Here is a 13,861-nt window from a genome sequence, read left to right as displayed (position 1 = left end):
TGGGGGGGGGTGTGGGAGGCGTGGAGGTGTGGGTTAGTGGGGCTTTTTGTTTTGTTTTGCTTTACTCTAGAAGTTTTTATTTGTATATGATGTGGATGAATACTTTTTTCAGAGTATTTGCGGATTTTTGCCATGCAGCTTGTTTAGATTATTACACAGTAAGTGACCGCTTTTGTATTGTATTACTTAAAAAAATAAATATGAATTTAAAAATGGAGATTGGCATTTAGGTAACATTGGCATTTTTTGGCATCCAGGTAATGTAATTTTTTATAGTTGCTTCTATAATGTGAAAAATATTCTCCATGTTTTTTTTTTGTTTTGTTTTGTTTTTCATAATTGGCAAGTATGCTGAGTGATACACTGAAAATATAGAACAGTTAAAAATATTCAACAGTAGTGAAATTTTCTTTCCACTGAGACTTTAATGCAACATAGTTAAGCAATTTGTCTACAGAGACATCTACAGAGACAATGGGAAACATATATATATATATTTTTTTAAGATGTCAGACATTTAGAAGCACCTTCTGTAAATGAATTCTATATACTAAGTGTCTGAAATGTTGCCAGTGTGCTTCTGAAAACATTTTTATTATGGTAGTCATTACAGGAAAATTATTATTTGATTTTTTCATCAATAGTAAAATGAAACACATGCAGAAAAATAGGAGACATAATTCAGCACATAAATAAATGATCTTGTCAGTTTCCATCCTACAACCTACACATTTTTTGTTTGTTTTTTATTTGATATTAATAATACCAAATATTTGATATTCAGTAGCAATTAAAATTTTTATTTCTGTGTTGTAGTGTAGTGTACAGCTTCCATCATATTGGATATTACTTACCATCTTTTCAAGGATTTTCAAAATCAGATGGCATTCTCTCTTTGGAAGTAATGTTTTAGGAAAGCCAATAAATGCCTTCGAGCTAAAGCATAAACACTGCATGTTGCCTCCACTTGCACTCCCTTGTTTGTAAATCCTTCACTCAGTCCCTCTTTTTGGTGATGCTAGACTACAGGGTGTCATTTGACTCAGGTCTCTGACTGCCCTGGTTAGCTAGTCCAGCTAGAGCACACTGGTGCCCTTTTCAGTGAGAGCAGAGAGGAAGAGGTGATGCATGCCCTTATCTTATCTTAGCAGATAATAGGATACTGTAGGATGCATACATTGATTCCTCAGCTCAGACTACGAGATGAAGGATGGAGTGTAGCACTGGCTGTATTTTGAACACAACTGTATTACTAATAAGCTAAACAAACTGATTTTCATGTTTTCTTTTTAATAAAAAAAATAATATTCAAGAGCTTAACAGCCTATCTGCTTTTGAAGGTGAGCAAAGGCAGCAAAGTTATTATTATGTGGAAGTGAAAATCTGAATACCTTTATTCAAATCATGAGTAGGAGTGAGCTATATTATGCCAGTGGTTCAGTCATGTCTTCCCATTCGAACTGATGGCACAAGGCATAATATCAGAAAACTAATATGAAATGAGAGAAAAAAAAAAAAAAAAAAAAAAAGATCTTACTGAAACAGACAACCTTTATTTGTAATTTGTCTAGGTAAGTCTGGGATTTCATCCCTTTGGTTGAAAGGTATTTGACGAACACATATCAGAGACAACACTGCTCAACTAGAAAGATCAGAACTGTGATTGGGTTAAAAGCAGTGTCAAAATTCTGCATTTTCTTGCATTTTTAAGAGAAAATATTAAATAGTTCTCTTGGCTGAGGAAGAGGTGACTGGCTGCCAATCATTTTAAGATATTCTATGTACATTTTCGTATTATTAAGAGAAGTCCCTGAGCAAGATAAAATATATCCTGAACAGTTCTATGAACTGCAGTTGTATTCAGTGGCATGGGATTATCAGCAGATTCAGGGGGAGGAATGGAGGAAAGTTCAAAAGAGATGGATGAAGAATTAGAACATGATTAGCATGCCACACTTGAAGAGTTTAGTGTCTCCTAATAGTAAAATCTGAGAAAATTCTACATTGTTACCACAACAAGGATTAACATAGCTCTGTTGCTCTACATGGTAAGTAATGTGCCAGGAATTGAGTTGAAACACCATTACAGTTTTAAATTAAAAAAAAGAATCAATATTATTCAGGACAAATATATTGAAAATGACAGACCTCTGTGGAATAAGTGAGAGAAGAATCTGTGTTCTAACTTAAGATGGTTAGCCACTTCTAGAAATAATGAGATGTGATAATGCTGCACTGATTGCCTTTTATTTTTGAGAGTTGTTTCTCAAATGAGAAAAAGTCATTGCTGAATTAAAAAAAGAAATTGTGAAGAACATTGGTGTGTATGTGCTGGATGACCAACAAAATAGAAAATTTGTTTCTATCATCCTTACATCTTTTATTCCTAAAAGTCAATCTTTTGCTTTAATACATGCTGATATCTGAGAGTCTGACATCATCTCTTAAATGTGTACAGTCAGGACATGCTAAGGCTAGATAAAAAGCAGACTTTTCACTCTAGTGAGTCTTTTACAAATCCTTGAAAGAGCTGTCTGTGTAATGCGGGATGAGAAACTGTATGAAATCCAGGAAGTTAATGGGACAGTAATATTTCCTGTCCATCTTTATTTCTGAATATCTAACGCAGTGATTATCATTTACCTGTATAGTTTGTCTGTGCGTATAAACAGCATACAGAAAATTGGTGTTTTGATGACTCATTTAATAAGAGTACACAGTAATAAGAAATATTAGTAGTTAAAAATGTAAATAATTACAAATGGAAAGAGGTAAGACTTATGAGAGCCTTCTATGTTTGATTCAGAGGAAAAAGCAGTTGAAGGGTTATTAACTACTTTAAGTACATAACAATAAAAGAAGAAATAATCCACAAAATTTTCTTTCTTGGCTACAGGTTGACTGTTTCAATTGTGCTTTAGTTTCAGTAACACATTCTGAATAACGTGAATGAACTGGGTCTTTTTCATAACATCACTCACAAACCTACATAAAAGTCATGTTACTGTTGCTACTGAGGTAGTTTTATTGCCTGTGTAGTGCTGTAGTTGAGTCGTTGTTTTTAATGGATATCTCATAAGCCTTTTGTAACTCTAACTTGACACTTAATTAGGCTTGGCTGGTCTTATGAGGTTGCAGTTGCAATTATGTCTGCATATCCTTTTTCATATGAAATATTTAGTTATTAACAATTGTCAGCTACTTTGGCCTTATGAGAACAGGGATCCAGCTAACGATGCTAACGACTATTTCAAATATCTAATTACCTAACGTATATCTAATTCAAACATGAATGTGGACATTGGTAAACATCGTTAGATATTTTGAGAAAAATCTTCTGAAATAATTGAGGTCTAGTCAATTTATACGCGTCTGCCATTGTGCAAGCATAGGTTTCAGTTGTTATTCTAAGTGTAGTTTGCATTTGTAACTATATCTTGCACAATGCTAAATGACAGAAATGGCACAGAATGGCTTGTCCACAAATACTAAATACTATACATTATGTCAAGTACTGTGCTTGAACAGCATGGAATTATTTCCATAGAGCAAAGAACAGAACAGTACATATCTTTAAACTGTGTAGTCAATATTGATTAAATAGACAAAAAGTTACACTAGCTACTCCCTGCCAATCAGCCAATATTTTTAATACCATAAATTGCCTATGTATTTCTTGGTTATTGTTTTTACTTACTTCAAAATTACTTTAGAATTCCAGAAATGCTTTTTCTTGATCAGTGGACCTTTGTCTTATTGCTGCAGCCATTGCTAGTTAAATCTCACAGAGGTTACGAAATGTTAGCAATCATTATCTACCAAAATGAATACTCCAATTTTGTTGTGACCAAAAGATTGAATCTGTACATTTTAAAAATACCTTGTCTATTCTTCACGTGTTAAAAAAACTTAGCACAGTAGCATGGTATTACTAAAGGGAAAATTGAATTCTTAACACAAGTTGTTGGGATAGTTTTTGATTTTTATTTTTGTGAATTCTTAACACACTGGCTCCTTCTGCATGTCTGACTCATATAAAAATTACTAAGAAGAGCCAATTTACATGGTCACATCATTCCTGGTTGGCATTGCCAAGTACTCAAAAGTGAGTTTATTAAGACAGCTCACCAAGCAAGTGCCATTTCTTGCTTGAGTATAGAAACAAATGACATGATTGCTTGTAGAGGTGACTTTAGTCAGACACAATATCTGAATGACTCAAACTTAGAGAAATTTTAATAAAGGTTTCTGAGATGTATCTAGAATTCATATTTCGAAAGAACAGCTTTATCAATCTTCCAGTTCATTCAGTGTTGTTTATGTTATCATGCAATGAAACTTCAAATAGAATGTAAAGTCTAAAGTGTATTCCTGTAAATTGTAATCTATATTGTAGCCATATATATGCCTGCATTTTTTGCTGTGTTTGGTAGCAAACATGAAGAGCCTGATGGATGTTTCTGGGTCTTCATAAAACTTGTCAGTAATTTTTGGATAGAAAAGGAGCAGACCTGTATTTGGAGTGGTATGTGTGGAGTGCAGTGTTTTAAGAGAGTTGGTGCTCAGCCATCTTGATTTATATAGTATCAGGTGTTAGACAAATTTATGTTACACTGAGCTAAACATTAATCATGGTTTAATTGAGTTGATTTACTGATATTAGGCAGAGAAAGAGTGTCTGAATTCTACCCTGCAACACAGGTATCTTACAATTCCGTGTGTGTTGCAAAGATGAAATGATTTGCTCTTTTTAGGAAAATAATGAAAGATACCATAATAAACAAACGTATCATCTATAGCACAGAGTCAAAGCTAAAGATCCAGTAACTCAGTAGATAAAGGCTTAATATAACCACAAAATGCTAGAAACTTCTGTGCAGCAAAGGAGAGAGCCATAGCACAAACTTAATTTCTTATGAATTTCTTCATATCAGGGGGTTTATTCATTGAACCTCTCTGGCTTATGAGACAGAGAATTACTCAAGATCTTTTTGAAATTCAGTGGTTTGAGCAGCTCTCTGACCAAAATAAGGAACTCAAAAAATAACTTTTACAACAAAAAGCTAGAGGGTAACAAAACATTATTATCAAAGTTGTTTAAAGTATTATAATTAATTTTTAATTAATTTATACCTTCTTCCCGTATAAATGAATTCTGATTGGTCAGTTTGTGCAGTTCACATGAATTATAAGTTTTTGTTGTTGTTGTTGTTGTTTGTTTGTTTGTTTTTAATATATATAGCTGACATTTAAATTATATGTCTTTTTTCAGTCATGATATTTCTTAAATACGATTTCAGATATAAATAGTTAAATTTGTTGACAGTGACCACAAATTTGAGCAGGCTTAGCTGAGCCAGATTCTGATTGATTTATTTATTTTCTGTTAATAGGCATGGATAGAGAACACATTTAAAGTAATAATTGCAAGTGTTTTAAACTTGCAGTGCTGAAACACACTTGCAACCAAATACAGATTGTAGGTTAATTATTTAAATAAATAAAATTAATCCGGAATGCCTTCAGAAAATGGAAACCTAAGGTTTGGATTTTTATTATTATTATTATTTTTTAACTTGTATTGTCTATATGGTAACTTGAAGACCTTTTCATTTTTAAACTCTATTTTCCAGCATTTTCTTTTTTTTCTCTCTCTCTCACACACAAACAACAACAAAAAGAAACCCTTCTTCTTACTGTCTATGTCAGTGGTGAAACTGACTGTAGGCAGTTATTTTAACTAAATTCACAGTAAAAAGATATAAATATATATATTTAATCATAATACTCCTCAAATATATGTGAAATTGAGAAGAACAGTTTTACATGGCTTTGTTTTGGAAACAACGTTCAAGGGAGAGGCTGCACGATCTTGGGTCTTTCAAATGCTTTTGAAATCCCCAAATGATTTCTAAACAGTTTAGAAAATACTCAGTATAAATCCAGTAAAAGAGACGGTGCGGAACAAAGTAAGATCCAAAAAACTCATTTTGAGTTTATAATCTGGAAATTTGGATGACACCTGCATGTTTAAGAGCACATATTAAAACTGTGCAAATATGGGGTGAGCAAGTTGAATAAAACCAAAAGAACAAGGATTTGTTGATTCGAAAACACTGAGATCCTGTTTTGTACTGCTATAAGTGTGTGCCAGATTGAAACGGAAATAAGTAGCACATAAATCTTAGGTAAGCTAGTGCTGTTTAGTTCTTCAGTTTCCAAATCCTCAGTTAATATTTGTATCCTGCATCCATGGGACTTCTCTGAACAGTACACATTGTGTGAGGACTATTTAAGGTTTGAAACCTGTAAGGAATTGGCAGGAGGCATTTTACACTGGCAAGACATGGTCATTGACATTAAAGAACTTGTCAAAACCTGACACTTAACAAGTCAATAGGAAAAATTAAGTTTTCCTGAGCAAAAAGTTACAGTTCCCCAACCCCACCACCACCCCCAGGCTCTTTCTTTACTTCAAAAGAACAATTGAGTATACAATCATTTGTAGCAAATCATTTTTTTTCTTGCTATTGAAATGTCTTGTAGTGGGTAAGAATTTGAGCAATTTGAAGCAAATGTTGGGTTTAGAGATGTTTCATTGAATAATGTTAATACTACCTGACAAACACCTTTGGGGGCTTGGTGCCAAAGGCCTGGCTAGGGCTTCAGTGAGCTGGTCACACACGGAGGTGGTACAGTGGGCTGCTGAGGCGCTGAGTAGGTGCTGGACACGAGCTCTGGGGAGCAGGAAGGAGCTGAAGGAGTCATCTGGCCAAGGCCACAGGAACCTTTATCCCAGTATGTTTCAAGAAGTTGTGGTTAGGCAGTGTTAGTTGTGACACCAAAGGGTCTGGGGAAGGGGATGTCCTAGTGCTGGTATAAAGGGTAGCCCTAACAGGTAGACTGGGGGCTCACTGAAAGGTTAGTCATCATTCTGTAGAATATCTTCTCCAGAGCTACAGAGTTACTAGGCTGATTGTCTAGTGTATTTTCTATCTCGGTTGCTTTCCTACCTACAGGATGATGTTGAGAGAAATATGAGATAACTGGTTATGGCTGAGAAGCTTGAGACATGGGGAGCTCTCATGCCATGCTGTTGGTGTGCTCCATTTTCCCTCGTGAAAAAGGACATCCATTAAAAAGGATAGGTGGCAGTTATGTTTGCTATTACAGATAGCTAGCTAGATGCAAAGAACGAAGGATGATAAACAGTTGCAGCATTGTGTGAAATTACTTCATGCTCAGCCAGGCTGACAGATTCTGAAGAGGCACAGATAACGTCCTCTTCAGCTGCAGGAGTCATACGGGTCTGAGGAACAGAACTGCAGTAGTTTAAGATAACTGTCCCCAGCGTGCGGCATTCCTAGACCCATTCAATTCCTGGCAAGAGAAACACTGGCTCAGATTTCTGAATAGTGATGTCATATACTTTAGTTATACTGTTTGTGATTTTAATGAGGAAACTGTTTTTCATATTTGGATTGTGTGTTTCCATAAAGTAGGAATTGGTCAGCACGTGTCTCAAGTAACTTGAGCCTAGAGCTATTACTCAACACAGTAATATAGTTTACTTATAAAAGGCAAGGGATAGTCTGTTTTCCCTGAGGTTAACCCTAAGCATTGGATTGTAGGAAACTTTTAAAATTAATTTCAACATCTTTTGGATTCCTTTGCAGATGTCCACACACAAATTCGTCATCTGGCACTATGACTATACTGAGGCCAAGGTAGTTCACTCAGCTAGGCAGAGTAGTTTCCTATTTTGCTTTCACAGTACTTTAACTGCACAGGCCGAAATTTAAATAAATGGATGTGAGCCAGCTGGGTAGCCAGGTGTAATTTCTACTAAATGGGAATGAAGCTTCTTGATTTGAAGTAAGAGGAGCAAAAGACAAAATGAAAATAAAGAACAAAGTTTGAAGGCACAGTGGAACAGTTTCTAGTTACTCCTGTGTTTTCTTGACTCTTGTTCCTTTAGGATAGCTGAAGCAATTGAGTTTCATTGTTCCCTGAGTATCTCATGAATATTTCAGTTCCAAATGGTTGAATGTTGTTTTTATTAGTCCATTTAGATTGCAGCACAAATATATTTTCCTGCATGTGGCTGAGATTTGAAATTAGGGAATATTTGTGGCATGAGGCAGTAAACAAAAAGAAGTGCACAGTATACAGTTCAATACAGTTGTAACAATTGAGTGCTTTTTAAAGTTCATGCTCCCAGTGCTTCACAGATCTGGGACTTGACCTACCGTACCTTTTGTTTTATATTTTAATATTCATTTTCTTGCCATTAGCACTTGCTACTTCCCTCGCCCTGAAAAGTCATCAGACTGTGAGAAAGACAATTCTTATACTTCATTTCCTTTTATATTTCCAATGCAGTTTTCTTGTTTCTTTTTTTACAGCTGTCCGTAATGTACAAGTGGACATCCTTGAAAAGAGCAGTTCTACCGAGCCAAGAATAGTTTGTAAAGCATACTCCTCATGCATGAGTTTCCTTTTTTTCTTTTTTTTTGGTAATTGATGCTGTGCACAAGTGGGGTAGTTGTCTATAGACTAATCAGCACACAGATTGGACCCCTGTCCAAAAGAGAACCTAGAGTGTTAATATAATGTAACAGTCAAAAAAAAAAAAAAAAAAAGGAAAAAAAGAGGAAGATCTGTTATATATCTGATACAGACTTGTCAGTTTATCTATGCACAGTTATTTTTTATTATTATTATTTTTTATTTTATTATTATTTTATCCTTCCTTATCTGTTGAGCTGGTGAGTTGTTTTTTTTTTTTTATATAACTAAGCAGACAAATCCTCCATTTTTACTTTTGGCTTAGTGTTCCCGAAATGCTTGTAAATGCGTAGGCAACTATCAGTGTGATTTCCAAAGAAGGCCTATTATAATATATATTTTACATTGTTAATAAGAGGCAGGATATTACGAGGAACAAATTCCTTTTTATGATGCAGCCTGCTAGAATTTAGCCCAGAGCAGTTTATTTTAGGTACTGGCATTCAGTCTAAATAACTAGATTATAGAAATGAGAAGATTGCTAGTTTTAGCAGTGGAGATGTCAAGACCCAGAGGCCAGGAATTGATAGATACTGTTCCAGCATCTAGAGGTATCTGCATTGCTTCTGGAATTTCTTCTGGGTCAATAGAATGTAATTAGGTTGTTGATGGATTGCCTAGTTTGCTTTGTTGACCCTGATCCCCTTCGGAGTCTGTATCTGATTCCAAGAAATTAGAGCACCTTTGTCTGAGACTAGGATAAGATATTTAGTGAGTCTCCCATGACATTTATGCATGGAATTATTTTTCAGTAAACAATCTTCAGCCATCCTTCTAATCTTTTTTTCAAAACAATACACTTGGCCCTAGGGACACATCATACTTATCCAGCAAGCATCATCTGTTGGAATATCAGAACTAAAATTCACAGCATCTCTGTCACCAAGAAAAAAAAAAAATCGTGCAGGTTTTAATATGTGCATGCATAAAGTAATTCTTTAGGAAAAGGGCCTGAAGCCATAGATGTGAAAAAGAACATCAATGGAATATTGTTACTAGCAATCAAATCAGATGTCTCTGAAGGGTGTCCAGCCATGTGCATTGGAAAGAACACTATTCTTTCCTCATTTCCTTTGCTGGCACAAGCAGCAGTCGGCTGATTTTCAGATAATTAAGGATTGCATGATGAAGGCAACAGGCATATTATTTGATAGAAGGGCTGAGATGAAGGTGCCAGCTAAGTCTGGAAGGTTCTGTAATTTGATGTGACTGCTGTCAGGAACACAACACAAACTTGCTGAAATTAGATCTACTGGCTACCACCAGAGTAGCTGGTGAAGTGAAAAATGTACATGCAGGGCTTAGATGGGTTTCCTGAAGTCACTGATTGTAAATTTTCATACATCACTCCAGGGCTAAGAAATACAGTATTAACCTTCTGTGTACCAGAGCTGACAATTTGCATTTGATGAATTTCTAAAGCTCTGCCGGCTTTAGCTGCTTTGGGTCCCAACTGCCAAAACAGATTCCAAACCTTACACCTTTCAAAAAACTTGGCTCTTTACATTTTTCAGTGATCTTTCAGCATTGTAAGCAGAGCATGCCTAACTGATAGCTAAGCAGAGATCAAAAGAATATGACTGCGCAGGTTATTTGCAATCACTTGGAATGTGTTATGAAACTAATTATTCCCAGAGGAGATGTAGAGAGAAGGTACCTGATGAGGTAGGATATCTAATAATTGCTTGTGAGTAAAAAGATTTGCCTGCTTCCTGCCCCATTTTCCTGTTCTCTTGCACACACACCTGAAATAGGTGAAGCAAGAGCCAGAAGGCCTTTCTGACCCAGCCCCCCGCTTTTAGTTGTACAGATCCAGTCCAGACAAAAAGGACATTCTTTTTGCATTGCTTCATGTCCTTTGGTTTCAGGCTAGTAAGATAACCTCGAGGATGGACAAAGTCAGTCAATGCATATAATATTTGCTGTGGATGCAGCTTAAGACAGCAATATGTTTTATTGGTGCTGGCTTTTTTCTGTAGGTATCTTTGTTTTGATGGCTAGACTAGGATGTGTTCAAGGGACTGAGGTGGCTGCAGAATGGCCATTGTGTTCTGGTAGCTGTTGATTGCTTCAGTTTTGGCCTGGGTTCAGCCTAGTGCTTTAAGTCTAATGCTTTTAAGAAGTAAAGGGCTTCTAACTATCAGCATTCAGTTCTGTGGCAGGTAGTTTCTTGGTTCAAGAGTTCATTGGCATCGTATTTAAAGAGTAGACCCTCTGAGTGGCTGAAAGCAGCAAACTGAAATTTAGTCTGAGAAAAGTGAATGTTTCAATGTTTTAACAGGCCATCCATTCTAAATGACTGCCATGATCCTTGTATACTAGATTATAATTGTTTGTGTGGATAATCTAACATAGCTAATGGACTTTTTAAGGCATTTTCAGTAACTGTTATGTATGGATTTTTAGAGATATATATATAAGATACTTCATTTAAATATAAGGAGAGACTTTAAAAACTCCAGGCTTTGCTTTACTTTGCAGTTTAGTACGCAGTAAACACTATTAATACTTTGTTCTGACATGGTTTTTCCTTGTTTGAAAATGTTTCATTTTTTGTTTGTTTGTTTGTTTGATGGGCAAGAAAACGCATTCAAGGTGCTGAATGTATGGGTAGATTTCCCATAACTAAACCAATAACTTATGTGCTTTGGAGAGATTTTTACATTCTTTGCACTTCTCAATAAATACCAGTTTTAATTTTTTTTAAAAGAAACTTTGAACTAGTAGGAAAAACCTGGATTTGATCATCAGTGTGTGAAGTAGAAACCTTCCATCTATCTGAATCTCATTATGATTTACTAGAGTTACAATCAATTTTAGTATGTTCCTCCTAAAAGGCTTGAACGGCTTATAAGCAAATTTGAAACAGGATTGAGATACAGTTTTTGAAGTTGCATTCCAGTGCCAAGAAAGTGGGTTTTCCCTGGTTAGGATAGTAAAGGTATAAAATATCCCTCATTACTAGCTCTGTAGATGACACTGCAGACCACAGCGAGAGAGATGGTGGTGTTAAATAATGACAGAAAGCCTCCACAGTGCTGCTGTCACTTTTCTGAGGCAAAAGAAGCAGGGACATTGCTGCCATGTTTTGTAGCATTGGCCATCCTGCGTAACTAGCATCCGCACAGCACCAAGTGATGGAAGGCAAAAGGCCAGGCAGATTATGGCTCCCTTGTCTGAGGGAAGAGAACAAGTAGAATGTACAGTTTCCTCTCTTGCCTATTTCTGGCTTCATGCAAATATGCGACATCCCTTTCTCACAGCTACTGATATACTCAACAGTTTATTGAGTCTATTTAATTCACAAATACTTTTATGTTAATATTGCAGAAAATAAAAATGTTCTCTTACTTCATGCAGCTCATTCCTTCAGCCAGGGAGGAAGGGATATGTCAGCATGCAAAGGCTACAACTACTCCATGAAGATAGGAGGTGATGGCATAAAACAATTCAAAGGTAGACTGGAAAAATGCAGTAAACTACCCATGAACTGCCTAATTACTAATTCTCTGAACCACATGTGGCTACAGACTTAATGAAGGTGATGAAATGTATGCAGTTTGTATCTGAGGTAATTACAGGGATACTGTAATTTTCCAAATATATTAATTTTATTAATTTTATTATGCTAATGCACACAAAATTCCCAAAACAAAAGCAATGATGAACAGGATCAATAGAAATACATTAATACATAATTTCAATTACTGAAATTAGTTGTTTCAGGAAGATCCATTTTTCAACCTAAAATTCATTTGCAAGGGATTTACTGAAGCTAAAACTGGTTTATGGGCATGTGCATGTGTAAAACCAAAACTATGGACCTTAATGTTTAAAAGATATCTGTTTTACTTGTAGTTGGAACTTGATTCAAGACAACATTCTTGATACAAGAATGCAGTCTTATTTGCAGTTGCATAGATCAGCTACCTACCACTGAAACTTAGTAATTATAAAAATAATTACTGTTCAGTATCACTGCTGCAATTGTAAATTGAATGCTTTATGAAAATACGTCATTACAATGCACTTTATTTTTCTGTTGCTTTTTTTCTTTCTTTTAAAAAGCTTTCTTTTCCCCTTTATATCAACGTATACTTAGACTACAGTTTTCTGTGTACTCTTCTTATATAATCTACGGATATCTCCAAATTAATAGGCAAATACATTTATGAAGTATGCTTATTTTGCCACACTGTACACTTCTAACATAGCTTTCATTGCAACAAGTGCCAAATTTCTTGTTTGGGATGGTAAGATGCAAAATCCTCCTCCCCTCGGGCTTCTAAATGTAGAAGAACATAATATAATATGGATATTATGATATATTTTTGAACAAGTTCTGGGATTTAGAGATGATGCAGATTTCCAAAAGGGAGGGCAGTGCCACTGACTTCATGGGGTGTATCTTTGCTCTAATTCTGTGTGGGGCATCCCTGTTCTTTGGCCACATACATTTATAAATCTTGAGAGAACAATAATCAGGTCCAGACCACTCTGTGCTCCAGCCATTATTAAATAAAAATAAATAAATTATCCTTGATATAAAAATAATAGAGGAAAAAATCTGAAGAGAAAGCTAATAACCATAGAAAACCTGAAAAAAAAGTTTTCTAAGCATCTGATTAGGTAAATAGTCTATTAACCCTGAAGACTGGGCTTCATAGTTCATTAAATTTTGTTTGTTTGTTTGTTTGTTTAATTGCTCTTGTTAGGTATTCCACTGAGGCAGATAAATTTAAATATGGCCACAGGCATAAGAAGATTTGGAACGCATGTCCATTAAACTCACAAATAGCTTGCCAGATGGAGCAAATGGAAAAAAACTCTCTTCCTGACAACTATAAACGTTGCACAAAGATTAAAATAATGAGATTGAGCTGCTAGATTGACTGTAGCAGGGTTCTGAGTTCCCAGTTTTCCATTCATCTGTTTGTGCCAACACATGCCTCTTTATCACTGTCTGAGGAACTTTACAGTGAAAGGAATTAAAAGTGGATAACCTGGGTTATGAAGTTAAAATAGCTATGTCAGTAGTAAATATTACAAATTAAGATAGGTTAGTTAGCCATATCTTTGCTTATGCTGTTGTGAACTTTCACTAGACAAAAAAATTGTGATGCTGAAAAGCATATCTTGGTGGAGTATTATTTTATCCAGATAGAAATGATGAAATCACATTTAAAACAGAAAACATTTCATTTAAAATTTTTCATTTGTTCATTCTTTAGAAATAAGCTTCACTTTTTCCTTTCCTTTCCTTTCCTTTCCTTTCCTTTCCTTTCCTTTCCTT

The 13,861-nt window shown here is 35.3% G+C and overlaps 1 long non-coding RNA gene across 1 annotated transcript in view; it reads left to right on the top strand.

Annotated features, from left to right (window-relative positions):
• The window catches only part of LOC118167044, a 71,129-nt gene extending 57,323 nt beyond the window's left edge, over positions 1-13,806 (top strand). The window contains exons 3-4 of the long non-coding RNA XR_004750902.1: positions 11,929-12,024; positions 13,284-13,806. This is a non-coding gene — a long non-coding RNA (uncharacterized LOC118167044). The remainder of the gene's footprint in view (positions 1-11,928; positions 12,025-13,283) is intronic.
• Positions 13,807-13,861: the final 55 nt, after the last annotated feature.

Source organism: Oxyura jamaicensis, chromosome 4 (assembly GCF_011077185.1).
Source record: "Oxyura jamaicensis isolate SHBP4307 breed ruddy duck chromosome 4, BPBGC_Ojam_1.0, whole genome shotgun sequence".
NCBI lineage: Eukaryota > Metazoa > Chordata > Aves > Anseriformes > Anatidae > Oxyura > Oxyura jamaicensis.
This window is presented reverse-complemented; position numbering and strand designations above follow the sequence as displayed.